The 17,738-nt window shown below is 40.5% G+C and overlaps 1 protein-coding gene across 1 annotated transcript in view; it reads left to right on the top strand.

Moving 5' to 3' along the window:
- The window catches only part of nrxn3a (neurexin 3a), a 233,810-nt gene that overhangs the window by 78,159 nt on the left and 137,913 nt on the right, over positions 1–17,738 (top strand).

Below are 17,738 nucleotides of genomic sequence, written 5' to 3'. Positions count from 1 at the left end.
ACTATTGTGTTCCATTTCAACAATGACTTTTCTTTTTTCTGGTGTGGAATGGGATGAAAATGGTTTGCTTGTGTTCCAGAACAATGACTGAAAACAACTAAATCAAATCTGATTCTGCATTGAACTAGCTCTTGTTCTCATCCTTTATTCCTTACTCCCTGTAATAATCCCCCAACAAAACCACCCTCACCAGTGCCCCCTTTTCCCCCTACACTCCTGTTACCTTGGTGACCATCAGCTGAAAAATGGCAACCGTGGTCCTTCATTAGGTATCAACACAGGCTCCGACAGCCCAGATAATAGCCAATAAGAAGCTGTGTGTGATTGTGTGTTTGGACGGGGGTGGGGGTGGGTAGGGATGCGGCATTATGTTGGGCAGTAAATGAAAAGCCTGCAGGGACGAAGTCAACCTTGTTGTCATGCTTCAGTAAATTGTGTGTGTGTGTGTGTGTGTGTGTGTGTGTGTGTCTGCATGCGCATGTTTGTAAGCGTGGCTGGAGTCATCCTTCACTTCACTTATGTGAGAAGATATGCACATGCAGTTTTACACACATCTACACACCAACACTATGAGGAAGGACGCACAGAGACAAAGGCCGATGAAGACTAGTCACAAGTCAAAGCTTTGTTTGTCGCACATGCACAACCTCGCTGTCAGCAGTTGTTAACATCACCAGTTACTATACAAATACAATGATATATTAAAAAAATACACAAAGAAAGGTTAAAATTTTGCAAAATAAATACAACAAGAGCAAAATCAAATTGTAGACTAATGATCAAAGAAATAAAATGAGAGAAGTTTAAAATATTAATATCTGTTTTAGTGTTGTTTTAGTTATAACTAATAGTATAACAATGTTATTATAGATTTACTGTGGAATTAATAGATCACTGCACTTTAATAAATAGTTACTTTAAACAATAATAAAGTCATCATTAATAATATTTATATCTATTGCCAGGTGTTCACATTTTAGCCTAAAGAAAGTAGATGGTGAATAAAGTAGAATGCAGACTTTATATAAAGCGCCTTGAGGCGACTGCTGTTGTGATTTGGCGCTATATAAATAAAATTGAATTGAATTGAATTGAATTTATACTTGCAGCTGGCCTAACTTGCCACTTCAGCGTTGTTTCTGCTGATCGGGTATCTCTGGAGTTCTGTAATCTTACACACTGGTCAGTGCTGCTGCTGTTGCTGCTGCTCTTTTCATAATGCTGTGGATACACTGGCCTTGTAAGATCTTTAACATGAGGAAAAATAAAAAAAATAAATTACTGTATAATAACGCACAGCACAGATTTAAAAATATCAGGTTTAAAATGATCAGTTACAACTTTACAGATTATTGTTTACAAGCCCGTTATTAGCATATCAATTAGTTGTTTACCATTAAATTACAATAAGTTCAGTTTCAGTTAACTATGACTTTATAAAATATGTCTTTCTTCAACAATAATTCTGTTATTACTCTCAAATATACAAATGCATGTTATGAGTTTCTATAACCACTGAATCTACACATTCTGTTCACTACTGCACACATTGTTCACATGGTATTCACTTTTTTAAACTTTGGATGTATTTTTGGTACTTCTTTTTAAAAACTAAGGCACCAGTGCCTGCCCCTCTAACCTTCAATCATCATGCACGCACATGTATTTTATTTTATTTTATTTTATTTTATTTTATTTTACTCTGTTGGATTCTCTTAAAATGTTAAAGAGGCCACTTTAATCACCCTTTGGATCTTCACATATATCATAGAAACTAAACAGTCAGTAGCATTCCTTCTTTTACTAATCATGTTACAATAACATTAATATCTGCAGTAATGAATTACACAGCAGTGGGAAATACATTTCATTACAGTAGATGTATTTTGGAAAGTGCTGTAACTAAATAATTCCTCCACTGTTACTCTCTTCATTCCCATGTACCAACACAGTGCAGAGCAGTTGATTATCTCAGTAATAGTGTTACATCCTCACTGAAACAATCTTGGATACTGTGGCTCCTCTGAAAAAGAAAGCCTCAAAACTAAAGTACTTGAATCCTTGGTATAACTTTTAAACACTGACCTTAAAGCAGATAATCTGCAGGCTGGAGAGAAAATTGCATCTCACTAATTTAGAAGACCTTTATTTAGGAAAAAGAGTTTGCTTTATAAAAACTTAAAATGCTGTACAGACATGACTCAGTGTTCTGCTTAGATAAATAGACTTTTTTTAAAAAATTTTTGTGCAAGTTTGATGAGCTATGTGCAAGTCATTTTTTACATTTTAATATTTTTAATAATAATGTTATGACATTTAACCTGAAACTAAATACAAATAAAACAAATGTTAACTTTTGGAAATAAATTTAAACTCACATCAGTCTTTACTGCTTAAACATTTTTAATTTTAATAGTAATTATTGGCAGCGTTGGCAAATATAGTCCTTTGGATATCATTATTCAACCAAAGTGTAGCCGACTAAAATATGTCTCTATGCTGAGAGTACTAAAATCTCTCAGTACCTGCAACAGTCATAGGGACTGTGCAAAATGCATGCAGAGGAACATGTTTCTGTTTATGTGGGTTATACTGAGAATGTAATATTATTACAAAATAAATAGTGTGTAGAAAAACAAATACATTTCCCGAGGAGCCTCTTGCAATTAGACACATTTTTTTGACATAAAAAAACTCACCAGTGGAGCTGGTTCAGTGTCAGGAGTGTGGGTGCAGGGAGATGGGAGTGGGACGGGTAAGCTGGAGGTTTGATCCGTTTGGACTGGCACCAGGTCGGCAGACAAGTGATTTAGGATACATACACTACCTGTCAAAGGTTTGGACACAGCTTCTCATTTAATTGTTTTTCTTTATTTTTACTACTTTCAACATTGTAGATACCGATGACATCAAATATATGAAGCAAGATATATGGAACTATATAGCAAAGAAAAAATTGATAAATAACTCTAAATATGTTTTATATTTTAGATTCCCCCCTAGCTGTGTTGACACTGCTGCAAACATTTGGCCTTCTTTCAGTGAGCATCACCTGAAATGGTTCCTAGAGTATTTAAAAGTAGAATGGGAGGCAGAGCCTTCAGTTTTCAGGCCCCTCTTCTGTGGAACCAGCTTCCAGTTTGGATTCAGGAGACAGACACTATCTCTACTTTCAAGATTAGGCTTCAAACTTTCCTTTTTGCTAAAGCATATAGTTAGGGCTGGACCAGGTGACCCTGAATCCTCCCTTAGTTATGCTGCAATAGACGTAGGCTGCTGGGGGATTCCCTTATGGCACTGAGTATTTCTTTTGCACTATATAGTGTTTATATATAATCAGTTATTATTAATCCCTTTTATCCTGTGTTCCTTCCATCATCCTCCAACCAGTCGCAGCAGATGGCCCCGCCCCTCCCTAAGCCTAGTTCTGCTGGAGGCTTCTTGCTTTTAAAAATGAGTTTTTCTTTCCCACTGTCACCAAGTGCTTGCTCGTAGGGATTCATTTGATTTGGTTTGAATTTAGTTTTTCTTCCCCAAAAAGATTGTTATAACTGTTATAATATTTGTCATTAAGGTTTGTTCATTTTTATTATCACATTTCCTTCTAGTTAGACAAACAAAATTAACAAAGCTTTGGGTCTGGTGGAAGTTCCCTGGCCTTTTTCCTCTTACATATCATTCTATCCCCAAAAAGCGTCCCTATAAAGGTTGTTTGAGTTTGTACTGTGGACTTCTTAGAATTAGTATGCCGTAGTGATTGTGGATATAAGAAAGCAAATAAAATTGAGGATATTAAAAAGCAAAAAAAATGTTTGTCTTTTAAAATTTTATTTTAAAACAGCTTTTGGAGAAAGGTGATTTCTGAGACTTGACTGATTTATATGTGGAAGGATTGCTCCTTGGGACTAAAAAACAACAAAAAAGTCCAAAACCTAAAGCAGAAGACTGACCCAGGAGGAACAATCAGAGGGCAGGCTGAAGAGGGAAAGCAGTTCAGAAACTGCATTTTGATGCAATGTTTGAATTAAGTTTGCCTTTAATCTCACAGTATATAGTAAACTGACCTTAGAGAAGCGTTCTATCCAAGCAGTGTAAAGCCAACACAGATGTGCTTCTGGGTATGATGGCAATTATGTAACAAGGGCACTTATAGTAAATTAACTGATTCTTATATAGTGCTTTTCTACTCCACCAGAGCACTGAAAGTGCTTTATACAGTATATCTCATTGACATATGCCCACCCATTCACACTTTTGCTTTCTACCTAACAGTCACACATAACTTGGAGTTTGTATCTTGCCTAAAGATATTTGGCATGCAGGCTGGAGGAGCCAGGGAACCAGAAAACTTCCGATTCCCTTCGGCCCATCTGAGCCAGCGCCACCCCTCTGCATTTGTGAAGGAGTGCCAGTGGAGTACCAGGAGCTTTGATGTACTATAATATGGTTATTGTTAGGGCTGAATGAGTGAGAAATATGCTCCACAATTAGTGGTCTATTTCCAGTAGGCTGCTTGCCCTTCCAGGTCATTCTGCATATTACTGGATGGAATATTATCACCATTTCCTGTTGTCGCATAATGCATGCCATATATTTGCCATTCAGCCTCTTATTATAATATCAATCTCTGTGATTTTTGCCATACAGTTGCTCTAATTTTCTGTCTCTTTTTTTAAAGTAAACATCAGTTACAAACTGATGTTTAATCTTTAGCCACATGTGTTTCCTGTGTGTGTAAATATTGAAGACCGCATTGTCTGAGTAGCTCAGCCTCCACTCTCTGGACACCATCAAAATGGCAGTACTGACTTTTTTTTGTTGAGCTAATGCCTGACAGGCTCCATCCCCCCTTCCTGTCGCTTCTGTGTTTCAGTCCCACAATGCTGTTTGGTTCAGACATCCGAACGCACCACTGGTCAAGCTAACAAACAAATGGAAACCCACCAGCATGCTGAAATTACTGATGGTTATCTCCAAACCCTTCCCCCTTCATCTTCACTAACTCCCCTTCAGCCTGTTCTGTTTTGCCTCCTTCAGCCATCCTGCACCAATCAGCCTCCCCTCAGATAAGCTTTTTCAGCTCAGAGGGATGAGGATTTTCTTGCCTGTTTTTTTTTATTTATTCCCACCCCTATTGCTATTAATCTGTCATCCACATCCACTGTTGGTGATTCTGCTCCATTTAGTGAAGAAGTCAGCAGTAAAAGTATAGCAGTTATTGTAAAATATGTTGTGATATAATTAATAGAATAGAATAGAATAGAATGCCTTTATTGTCACTATACAGTTGTACAATGAGATACAGAGCATCTCCTACTCAGTGCAAACATGCTGGGGGGTGGGGGGCACAGTTATTAACAGAGGGGAAAATATATATATATATATATATATAAAATGTACAAATATACGAGCCGGTTTTAAAAATGTTATAGGTCATAAATAGTGTTATGTATATATAGTGGAGTTATTGCACATAGAATTTGGTATTGCACAGTGGTGGTTCATAGAGGAAATGGGAAGAAAACATTTGGGGGGGGCTGTGTTAACGGTGCATGTGTGAGTTCAGGGTGGTTATGGCTAAAAATAAATGTCCATCAGGGAGGGGAGAGGGAAGCTGATGGTCTTTTGTGCTGTCTTGACCACACTCTGAAGCCTCGCTCTATCCGCCTTGGTGCAGCTGCCGTACCATACCGTGATGCAGTAGGTTAGCAGGCTCTCAATAGACGAGCGGTAGAAGGTCAGCAGCAGGTTGGAGTTCAGCTTGTACTTCCTGAGGACTCTCAGGAAGTGCAGCCGCTGTTGGGCCTTCTTGACGACCGCTGAGATGTTTTCTGTCCAGGAGATGTCAGCAGAGATAAGGACACCAAGGAACCGGAAGGTGTGGACCTCGTTGATGTAGAGGGGGGCTAAGTCAGTGTTGTGTCTCCTGAAGTCAACAATGAGCTCTTTGGTTTTCTTGGTGTTCAGTGTCAGGTTGTTTTCTGAACACCATGCTGCCAGCTTCAGGACTTCCTCTCTGTAGTCTGCCTCGTCTCCCTTTGAGATGAGTCCGACTACCGTGGTGTCATCAGCAAACTTGATGATGAGAGTGTTGTTGTGGGTCGAACTGCAGTCGTGGGTGTAGAGAGAATACAGGAGGGGGCTCAGCACACAGCCCTGTGGGGAGCCGGTGCTCAGTGTGCGAGTGGAGGAGAGATGAGGGCGGAGCCTCACAGTCTGGGGCCGGTTTGTGAGAAAGTCCTTTATCCAGGCACATGTGAGAGGAGGGAGGCCAAGAGTGACCAGTTTGGTGATGAGGATGTCTGGGATGATAGTATTAAAGGCTGAGCTGTAGTCCACGAAGAGCATTTGGACGTAGCTCTGCCGCTGCTCTAGGTGACTCAGCACAGCGTGGAGGGCTGTGGCGATGGCGTCTTCTGTGGATCTGTTTGCGCGGTATGCAAACTGGTGGGGGTTGAATTCTGGGGGGAGGTAATCCTTGATGTGCTGAAGGACTAGTCTCTCAAAGCATTTCATGATTACCGGCGTGAGGGCCACAGGGCGATAATCATTCAGGCTGGAGATGGGAGACTTCTTCGGCACTGGGATGATTGTGGCTGATTTTAGACAGGATGGGATGGCTGCCTGATCCAGTGAGAGGCTGAAGAGTCTGGTGAAGATGAGGGTGAGCTGGTGTGCACATGCTCTTAGCACCTTGCCAGGTACTCCGTCTGGACCGGCCGCCTTCCTGGGGTTCACTGCTAGGAGCACACGTCTGACATTGTGCTCCGTTACAGTGAGTGGAGCGGTGCAGGAACCAGGTGAGGGTGAGGATGAGGATGGGAGCAGGGCTGAGGCAGAGGAGTGCTGCTGTTGTGGTGTTTCAAAGGGGGCGAAGAAGCTGTTTATTTCCTCTGCCAGCTGCACACTCAGGTTTTCTGTTTTCACAGTTCTGCCTCTGTGGTTGATGATGTCTATTATTCCCTGCCACACCTCCCGTGTGTTGTTGCTGGACAGGTGGGACTCGATGCTTCTTTTGTGGTCTGACTTGGCTTTTTTAATTCCTCTTTTCAGGTCAGCTCGAGCAGCTTATGTGGTGTGTCTGTTTGCTTGTTTGTCAAAGAAAATGCACAGATAGAACAATTAAAAATCTAAAAATAGGCTTAACCTACAGAAAAGAAGTGTTATACAAGGCTCGCAAAATTTCAAAATCTCTGGTAGCCCTTCGGGCAGGCACTCTTCAGTTTTTGGCAGCCCAAAATAATTTTAAGTAGCCCGAATAAAAAAGAGAGCAATTTTTTAATGTTCTGTTTCCTTTACAATATTATACATTAAAGTATAACATTGTAACGGAAACAAAAATTAATCAGAAAATTGTTAAAATACAAATCACAACAACTGTATAAAAATTACAATCATCAACTCAAATACTTGGTTCTAACTGAACAGAAATTTCTATGAACTTGTAAGAACTGTGTAGAACATGAATCAGTCTGTGTCAGATCCTGAATCTGAAATTTCCACTGAAGTCACGGGTAAGAGGTAAGTGGAACCAAGATCGAGGCCATTTGCTTTTTGAAGTTTGCAAAGACTGCTAAATTTTGACAATGGTAGTTCACTCTTTGCAACATAGTACGCTTTTGAAAGATTTTTCAGGACTTCTGCTTGTGCTTGGTTTATTTTTAGTATGTTTTTTTGCAATTGCTGTTTGTTCTGGGAAAGATACTGCAGACTGAGCAATAATGCATTTCTTGCATTTCTCATGGGTTCTGATGGGGTCTTTCTTAAAATTACTGGTCCCAGTAACAAAGGTGCTTGTTGACTCAGATATCGAGGGAAACTCACGACACACCCGGCAGAACATGATGTTATTTAGCTCGTCATATTCCAGCCACATAAATTCTTTTGTCCATGAAACCAAAAAAGCTGAGCTTTCTTTTTGTCTCGTAGTCTGATTTGTCATAACTTTTCCGTTTTGTGGTCGGCTTTTCTTTGGCTGTCCCTTCTTCACCCTGACCTGTCTTATTTGGCTCAGCAGAACTAAAATACCGGCGTAAATCCTGCTGCTTTTACACACGTACTCACATAACAGTCAGCGATTCTCTGCGCAATCAACCTCTCACATGTTTAAGCTTGCTGTGGGAGATTTCACTTGTCACGTTTGAATAGTAAGCTAATGAGTGATAAGACGATGTCAGAGGAATTGGTGCGCAATTAATCGTCACTCACCAATCAGTGCTGCCGCTCTCTATACACCGTTCGCGCGATCGCAAAGTGAAAGTGAAAGCAAAAAACAAGCACAAATTCAAACGCGATTTCAATATGTCACAGATTGACAGTGGCTCATCGATGCCAATGACATAATTACTCAGCTACATTTTCGAAAGAATGCAAAAGCATTGACATATATTTTTCCTTCCTATGATAGCCCGACGGGCAGGGCTGAGATAGATTTTGGTAGCCCGACTGGAAAAATCGCTAGCCCCGGGACGTCGGGCTAGCGATTTTGCGAGCCCTGTTATATGTCTAATCAAGTGTCGTCTATGCTCTTTGGCCTTGCTGTTATTCAGCCATTCCACTTGGGTGTACCAAATATGTGAAAATGTCTTTGTGTGAAAGTTGACAGCACAGATACACACAACATAGAACACATAGAAAGGATTTAGCCACCTACTGGCTTTGGACTCCATGTTAGACTGCATTATAAAGTCTCAACATTTGGGTCAGCACAAGTCAGAGATCACAGCGCTGACTTTTCCAATTAGTAGGCGACCCTTTGGAGTTTGGAAAAAAAAATCACCCACAATACATTTGCTGTGAAATGCAATACTATCCATACAATCCAAAAACTTTTTTTAAACTATGCTTTAAACATAACTCCAATTGCAAAAAAAGCTGCAACACTGGGTAAAAAGTAAATAAAAACAGAATGCAATGATTGGCAAATCTCTAAACTGTCATGTATGGCGCTGTGTGGCAGGCAGGATGAGGACCCAAATGCAGGACTCATAAACAATAGAGTAACAAAAGGACGCAGCCTTAATGTGCTATAGCCAAACTCAAATACAGGATATAAGAACACAAAACCTAAAAACTAGAAACCAAGAAACTATGAACTAATAAACTAAAAAACTAGAAGCTAGGAGTTGTGATGGACATGAGGTACAGGGAAAAAACAAACAGCAAATGGGACAACACAACAACAGACAGAGGGAAACACAGCTGGGACTACACTGTAAAATGTAATATTGTGTTTAATTAAAAATATTAAATAGGCTGAACTCAATTTTTATCAATTTGTTATTAGAACTCGATTTAAATAAGTTACCAGTACTTTTTATGCAAAAACGCTGATAAACTCAATTTATTTGAGTTGTCTTGACTTAGAAAAACTAAGTAAGCTGGAAGTTTTGCTTCTCAGTGCGGAAGGATGAAAGATGTGTTTTGAAAATGCCACGTGACTACCGTCCTCCTCCCTCTCGGATCAGTCCGCATGTTCATGGCGCATTTTTTATGGAATATGTTGAGCAAACCTGGAGAAGCGTCAGCTCAAGATATTATTGTTGTCATTGCTGTGGATCTTTACCTGATACACTGACTTGGTGAGTAAATGTTTACTCTTATTCAAACTGATTTTGTGGCTTCTCTTAGTTTAGCACCAGATTTATAATCTTGCTAGCTAGTTAGTGTTAGCCTAGTGTTGCTGCTGCCGCTGGGCTCATGTTACTTAAAAATTAACACCACAGCCTTAAAACCTTTATATAAAACTGTCTGTGAAATTTTCTGTTGATTGTTTGAAATAAAAAAGTGAGATAAGAGCCCAGACAAAATTCTTCGGGAGGTGCAGCCGTTAGGGGTAGGATGGGGTGTGGGGGGTATTTTCAATCCATAGCCATAACTAACTAACTATATATATCATGTTTAACCTGAGTAGCAAAAGACCGCAGGGGGGTTGAAAACAATACACCAGGAGTTGGCTGTGCTCGCAGACTCTATCAAGCCTTGACCTCCCGGTCAGCTATCACGCTGGTGGATAACAGAGCTCTCCGAAAACGTGGAAGCACTTTTGCAAATATGTGATATTTTGATAAATTAAGTAGATATTTGAGCATTACATAGCTACATTCTCGCCTGAAAATATCTTAAAAGGTTATTTTGTGACCCAGAAAGGGTAGTCTGGGGAAAAGGAGGATCGCATTTGTTGGCCGCGGTTGTCGGAGCCTGTGCGTACTTGTAAGCGCGGCAATGGTGGAGGAGCACCGCTGAAAAACTTATTACTTTTTCTGGGTCACAAAATAAACTTTTAAGATATTTTCAGGCGAGAATGTAGCTGTGTAAAGTTCAAGCATCTGCTCGATTTATCAAGACATCACATATTTGCAAAAATGCTCCAACATTTTCGGAGACCTCTATTTTTTTTTTTTTTTCATGCTTTGTGGCAGCTTTTGAACATCTGTGGCATCTATTAATGTCAAATCTAGCCTTTATTTAACAACATAAGCAAACTCTATGTTACAATGATTGCACAGCCATTAAGGATCAAATCAGCTCCTGAAAAATGTTTTTTCTCCCTCTGCTTGCTTCTTACTGTCTTTGAGGTTCGGGACCAGCACTCCTGTTGTTGGACAGAAAGACATCAGTAAGTGTTTTGGTTTTCCAATAGCAACTGTCAGTGACATTTATATTAATCAGGCTGAACTTTAATCATACTTTAGATCCGCCTGTTTTACTTATTGTTTTATTTGTGCTTTGGTTTGGGGAAGTTGTTTCTTTACTGATCTTTTCCTGTCTTCTGTTATTAGACTTATTGGCCATGTTTGCATAGCCCTTTTTTAAAATGATGCTTTCATGACATTATTGTATGTTGGGTGGTGGTCAGGACTATCCAGACTGACAATTGGGACATTGAATGTCACCTCTCCGGTGGGGAGGGGGCCTGAGATCGTCTAAATTGGAGTCTGTTCTATACCAAATGCAGAAAAAAATGTTTTAAGAAAGAAATTAAGTTCATGTTCCAAAAAATATGATTGTTTGCTTGCAGGACAACAGGAGAGATGAGTCCTCCATCACAGATGGTGTGGTCAGTGAAGATGGTCGCCTGCAGGTTCAAGCTCATTGCATCTCCAACCCACATCCACTGCCACTGTACTTAAGGGAAGTTAAAGACTTTCTTCTGCACCTACATTTGGATCACCTCGATCCATGACAGTCATTCACGCAGTGATGCCTGGACTGGAAACAAGCATCCTTAAAATATTACAACATTCCAGTCTGCCCCAGGGCAGCTGTGGCTACAACAGTAGCTTGCCTCCACCAGTGTGTGAATGTGAGAGTGAATGAATAGTGGCATTGTAAAGCGCTTTGGGTGCCTGGAAAAGCGCTATATGAAATCCAATCCATTATTATTATTATTATTATCATGTGTTGGAATGGAAAACAAATGTGTTGTTTAAATTAGAGACTGCACTTGTGACAGAACAACAAATATTTTATTTTGATTATATAAGTAATGTAAGTACAAAACAAACTGTGGTAGGCCTAAACTTATTTTCAGAATAATTACATCTGAGACTTTGTTTCATTGTAAGATTAAAACAGTGATGGCAATATAATTGTTTGTTGTTCAGCAGAACAGTGTCCAGTATGTTGGCTGTTATACTTTGTGTTTGAAAATAAAAGTTGGGCTCATTTTAACATCATTACAAAAAGTGTTGTTAATTATTTTTAATCATATTCAGGTTACCACAAATTGTTTTTTCATTTAGTTGAACTTGAAATGTTTGTCAGTAGGTAAACAATTAGTATTGTACAGTCAGAAATATCAAGTTATTGTTAATACTGCAGACTTGCAATGTATAAGTTGTCCTAACAGTCATCTTAAGTAAGCTTTACTTAGTTTTTTTGAGGCAACGAGTTTCCATAATTTTTTTTGAGTTCTGGGAACTAACAAGGCTGTACAGTGTACTCAAAATGAGTAAGTTGCCCTAACTTGGTCATCTTACGTAAACTTGATCCAATTTTTTTGAGTTCTGGGAACAAACTAGCTTGTACAGAGTACTCAAAATAAATAAGTTGTCCTAATTTAGTCATTTTTAGCTAAGCTTTACTCAATTTTTTTGAGGCAACGAGTTTCCTCAATTTTGTGAGTTCTGGGAACTAATTAGATTTTACAGTGTAATCAGAGACAATGAGACAGGGAGCAAAACTAAATACACTATAAACATGGGAGAATGGACTATCAAAATAAAGCAGAAAACACATAGAACTCAGATTCAAGACACGTAAACCTGACACAGTGACTGGGGAGACAGGAGCAAACAAGGAGAAAAAGACTGACTAAATATAGGAGATAAACACTGAGGGAGGGAGAACCAAGATCACTATGAACCTAAGAATCAAAATAGTTATTCAAAAAAAAAAAGCAAACACTTTCAAAAACTGAGGTCTAGCAGGACAAGCACAGAGATGAGTCCACTGTCAGAGGCCATAAGAAGATCATTTGTAACCTTCACTAAAGCTGTTTCTGTGCTGTGATGAGCTCTGAAACCTGACTGAAACTCTTCAAATAAGCCATTCCTCTGGGGATATTTATCCTTAGCCAGTAGTTTTAAATTTTCCTCAGTGTTACCTGCTCTTGCGATTAGAAGACAATTGACTATGGTTGCTGGTGTCTCTAGCTTCACATGTCTCAGAACAGAATCGCCAGTTACCAGAGTTTGATCCTCAGTGGGTGTGTCACCGAGTGGGGAGAAACAGTTAGGCACTTGAATGGGTTGGCGGTGAACTGGAGGCATCTTTTTAGCACTACACTTACTCCTCACTGTCAAGTATCATTACTGCTAAAGGAGGCAGAGGAATAACTAAACACCTGACACAAAGAGCAGGAAAGGACAGGTGAAGAGCCATGCTGCTAGTTTTGATCACATTAGTCTGGAGAGCATGTCTGCCTCTTTAAAAAACCAACTGGATAAATTTGTCTCTCTCTGGTCCCCATTGATCAATTCCATTGCTTAGTGAGAGGAGTCAGCTGTAGTCTTGTTTCCCTATTTGCCTTACAGGTGGATGGGGATGGTCTCTGGTATATGGTGGCCTACTGGGGGCTGGAGAGCTGCAGTTGCTGTTTTGGAGTGTCTGTGTGTCTGCCTTGGTTGGTGGCCATGGAGGATGTGGGGTCTGGGGTTTTATTGTGGTGGCGGGTGGCCTCATCTGGGTGGAGGCAGGTGCTGGGCCTGGTCTCTGACTGAGTCCCTCCTTGTGTGAGGGTGGTCTGGACCCCCCTGGCCACCTTGGCATGTTGGGTGGGGCATTCAGGTGAGATAGCAGCCGTGGCTGGGTGCAGCTTGTCTGACACCCAAATCAGTTTATATCATCCCTTTATATGTCTGTTATAGCTGAGTGGTGTTGTGACGCAGTGTGCAGGTGAGTCTTTGGACTCATTTGCAGGGGGGGGGTGCAGGGAATAGGGGTGCCTACTGAGCCAGTTGTTTGCTTGCTTGCTCCTTCCGGGAGTAGACCTGTACCTCCCGGTCTTACATGTTATTGTGTGTAAGGCCATTTATGTGCCGGGTGGTTCTTGGGCCTCAGGACCCTGTTCTTGACTCATACCAGGGGGGCCAGCCTCTAGCAGGGTTGACTCCCTATTGCCTCTGGTCCTCTGGGAGCCTCACTCTTTTGCCATTGACACCCCACCTAGGGCCTCCCTCCTTCTCCTGCTGGGATGGGCGTGTGGTTGTTGGCCAGATGTGGCTTCCCACCCTGGTTATCACGTACATTGGTGACAAAGACGCAGGCATTCTGACACTCACTCTCTCATATGAAAATATTTTTTCATACTGGTTCATACTGACCTATACATTTTAGACTTGAACTCGTGTTCCCAGAGTACCATCAGCCCTGCCTTTGGCTGTGGTTTTGTCTGTATCATTTACTCCTTAAGTCTGTCTCAGTTTGTGCCTTCACAAACAAACACAGGCAGTTTTCTCAGCCTTTTCCTTTACTGTTAATTTACAGCTTTGTGGGAACTGACTTCTTTTACTGATCTTAATGGAGACCTTTATTGTCATGTATGTGCTCAGTGTTTGAAGGAAGAGTCCATGAACAGTCTGAATGCCTTTTTAGTTATTGTTGTGAGATTGTGCCTTTGGCTCACCATGTGAGGCAGTTTGCAGGCTAAGCTGGTGGCCATTTTGGCTAACAGTTAGAATCCTGTTTTTGGTGAATTGTTTTTGATTAAAAAACCAAAAAAAAATCTTAATGATGAGTTCTATCTTCTAAATGTAAATGTTAGTGAAAGTCACCACTATGAGATCTCCATCTCTCACCTCTGACAGAGCTTCAACAGCAGGAAGACTGGGGACACTGAGTCTGAATGGACCATGTTCAGCTGCAACTAAAGACTATTTTGGTAGTTGACTAATCTTTTTTTTTTTTTTTAATTACTCGATTAGTCAACAATTATTTTTAATAACCCTTATCTCCACCTTCTGTGGGCAAACCTGCTGTTCTATGGTCCAGTACCCAACCGGCTCAAGTCTGCCCACCTGTGAATATCACCCTGTTGTCTCTTCCCAGAGCAAATTAAAATAATGGCCCAGGAAACATATGAACTTGAAAATAATCAAATGTGTTTTAACATTACTCAATAGGACTGTCAGATTAAAAATGAAATAAATACAAAGTTCTAATAGTATTTAAACAAAAAACCTAACTAAACTAAAAATGCCTTCTGTCCAGATGTTTAAATAAAGCTTCAAACTAAAATAAAAAGGTTTATATTTCCAGTCAGTTTACAGATGATTTAGTTCATGAATTTATGATTGCATTGGACATGCTCCGGTGAGAGGTTTACTATTCAGAATAAACAGTGAGAAAAAAAACTAGGAGACAGTGTAGCTCCTCCTGTTTACTGGTTTACTATTGTATTTCACTCACTAGCTAACAAAGATGAAATAGTGTTAGCTGAGCAAGCATCATCCATGAGAAGTTTCTGACAGGTAAGCTAACATAAACATTACTGTACAAACATTGACTTAAACGAGGTATCAACGTGACACACTAACTTAACTTAAGACTTACCCATTCAGAGTTGACATCACAGCATCCACACTGGTGGCAGGTGGGCAGCATTTACACCCAAACTCTTGAGAATGAGGCAATGTAGGATTTTGAAATTAATACCATAGGGGGATCTAATCAAAGTCTTGTAAGAGTTGAAGGGCTCATTGGAGGTGGTCATCAGGAGTGTCTCATTGCCCTCGCCCTCACCACCTAAGGGGTACCTTCCTCTCACATCATCTATAATTGACTGAGACTCTCCTCCAGACACTCAATTCCTTTAACTTTAAATATGTTTATATTGTCCATTCTGTAAAATAGTCAGATGTCTATTCATATTAATGTACAGAATTCACCTGCTTGCTGCTTCTACTGCACATTCACCCAGTGTATATACTATATATATATATATATATATATATATATATATATATATATATACATATATTTATAATGTTATTCCTCTACCCCCCCTTATTTTTTTGCACATGTCGAGGATCGTGTCAGGATACATTTCACTGTGTGTTATACTTGTATAACTATGCATGTGACTAATAAAGAACCTTGAACCTTGAACCTTGAACCTCTATTCCTCTGTCCAAGCCACCTTAGGGACTCCACTGCTCCACCTCCAGCCATGCCGGAGAGTCTTCATTGCCATCTTTGACCTCCTGTCAAAGGTGTCTTCCTCTCTATCAATGTTGACCCCCGCAGTTGCCACCTGAGTTGCACCATTGTCTCTGTCAACATTTGCCTTGAGTGAATCATCTCCACATCCCCTGACAGCCTCCTGCAAAGCCACTGGTTGTTCCATGGTTGATCCCCAGAACTGTTTTTCCCTGTCAGTCCCCTTAATTGCTACATGTCCTCCATTTTGCCCCTTGGCCAGGCCAACCCTCTGGACTGGTTTTCTATTCTATTTGGACTCTGTTTCTTTGGTTCTGTTGATGTTAATCTGAAAATGTTGGTTGAGCTTATACCTCTTATGAAACTGGAGATACTGTCACAGATCGCTGTGTGACAGGCAGAGGCAGGAGTTGGACTCAAATGGAGGACTCACACACAAGGGGAGTAAACTGAAAGAGGCAGCTTTATTGGCCGTTCAAAACTCAAACACTAGATACAAGAAAACATAACTTAAAACAGGAAACTAGGAACTACACGCTAGAAGCAGGGAGTGGCGAGGAAACTGAGGAGCACAGTGAAACTACACAGCAACGAGGGACAACGTGACAACAAGCAGAGGAAGACAGAGGACTAAACACACAAAGGATAACCAGGGAATGGGAAACGGGGGAATCACAGCTGGAACTAATCAGACTAACGGGACAGGAAAATAACTGAACATAATGCACACAGAACAGGAGACTATCAAAATGAAACAGGAAACAAACAGACACATACTAAGACATGGACTAAATGAATGCAGGGAGCAGACAGAACGAGAGATACGCATGGGAAACAGATGAATAAACATAGAGACAGAACCTAGCATACATGGTAGACATGACAAACTACACAGGGAGGCACAAATGACTAAAATGAACCTAAGAACTAGAAACTAAACTCAAAAATTCAAGAAACAGAAACACTGGGTCATACTCAATACCACGACAGTATCATCAATACTTCCCTTGTGCTAAAGGAGTTATTAAAAGAAAAAACGTTAAAAAACGGTTAAGATGATAAATCACAGAGTAAATTGCTTGTACTGTGTACTGCATGTTTACAATAAATGTAAGTGATATCAAAGCAGTGAAGGAAGAGCTATTAGCAACGTTTCTAGCACACCAGTCTCCTGTCAGTCTCCCACTGAAAACTAGAAGACTGTCCACAATGCATTCTGAAAAAGCTGCTCTCCTCCGCTCCAAACTTTGTTAATGGTTCATGGACACGCTCATGAAACTGACTTAAGATTCCAATTATTCTTAGGGGGGCGACTGTGGTTCACGGGGGTTGGGAAGCTCAACTTTTTAACCGGAAGGTTGCCAGTTCGATCCCCAGCTCTGTCTGTCTTGATCGTTGTGTCCTTGGGCAAGACACTTCACCTACCGCCTACTGGTGATGGCCAGAGGGGCCGATGGTGCGATATGGCAGCCTCGCTTCTGTCAGCCTGCCCCAGGGCAGCTGTGGCTACAACCGTAGCTGCCTCCACCAGTGTGAGAAGTGAATGAATAGTGGAATTGTAAAGCACTTTGGGTGTCTCGAAAAGCGCTATATAAATGCAATCCATTACTCTTAGTCAAACAGTCAAGCCTGCTTCCAGAGACAAATGCGAGCACATCCTGGACATTCAGTGCATCAGCACCAAAGCCCCTCAGCACTGTGCACGTTCTCCTCTCCTCTGTGTTTAAGCATTGTTTTCAATAAACTGCATGCTCAGAAAAATGTTTTGTCTCACTCCCATTTCTTCTTGTTGCATGTTGAAGCTCGACTTGGAACCTTAAGGTCCAACATTAAGGTCCAGCATTAAGGTCCAACCATGCAAAATATGATTTTTGTCATTTTTTCAAGTGGTCTTAAACCTTTGATTGGGACTGTATCACCAGTACTTTTTTTTTAATTTTATTTTTTTTACACCAAACGCAGTTTGTGGTGTCACAACACATTAGTAATCTATCCCAAATTCTTTTTAAAAAATTCCTTATTAACAGATTTCAGGTGTTCAGCAGGCTCATACTTCCTTTGTCATGTTCTAACTGTAT

The sequence above is a fragment of the Oreochromis niloticus genome, linkage group LG19 (genome assembly GCF_001858045.2).
Source record: "Oreochromis niloticus isolate F11D_XX linkage group LG19, O_niloticus_UMD_NMBU, whole genome shotgun sequence".
In the NCBI taxonomy this organism is placed as follows: domain Eukaryota; kingdom Metazoa; phylum Chordata; class Actinopteri; order Cichliformes; family Cichlidae; genus Oreochromis; species Oreochromis niloticus.
The sequence above is the reverse complement of the archived record's forward strand: the minus strand, read 5'-3'. Positions and strand labels throughout refer to the sequence as shown.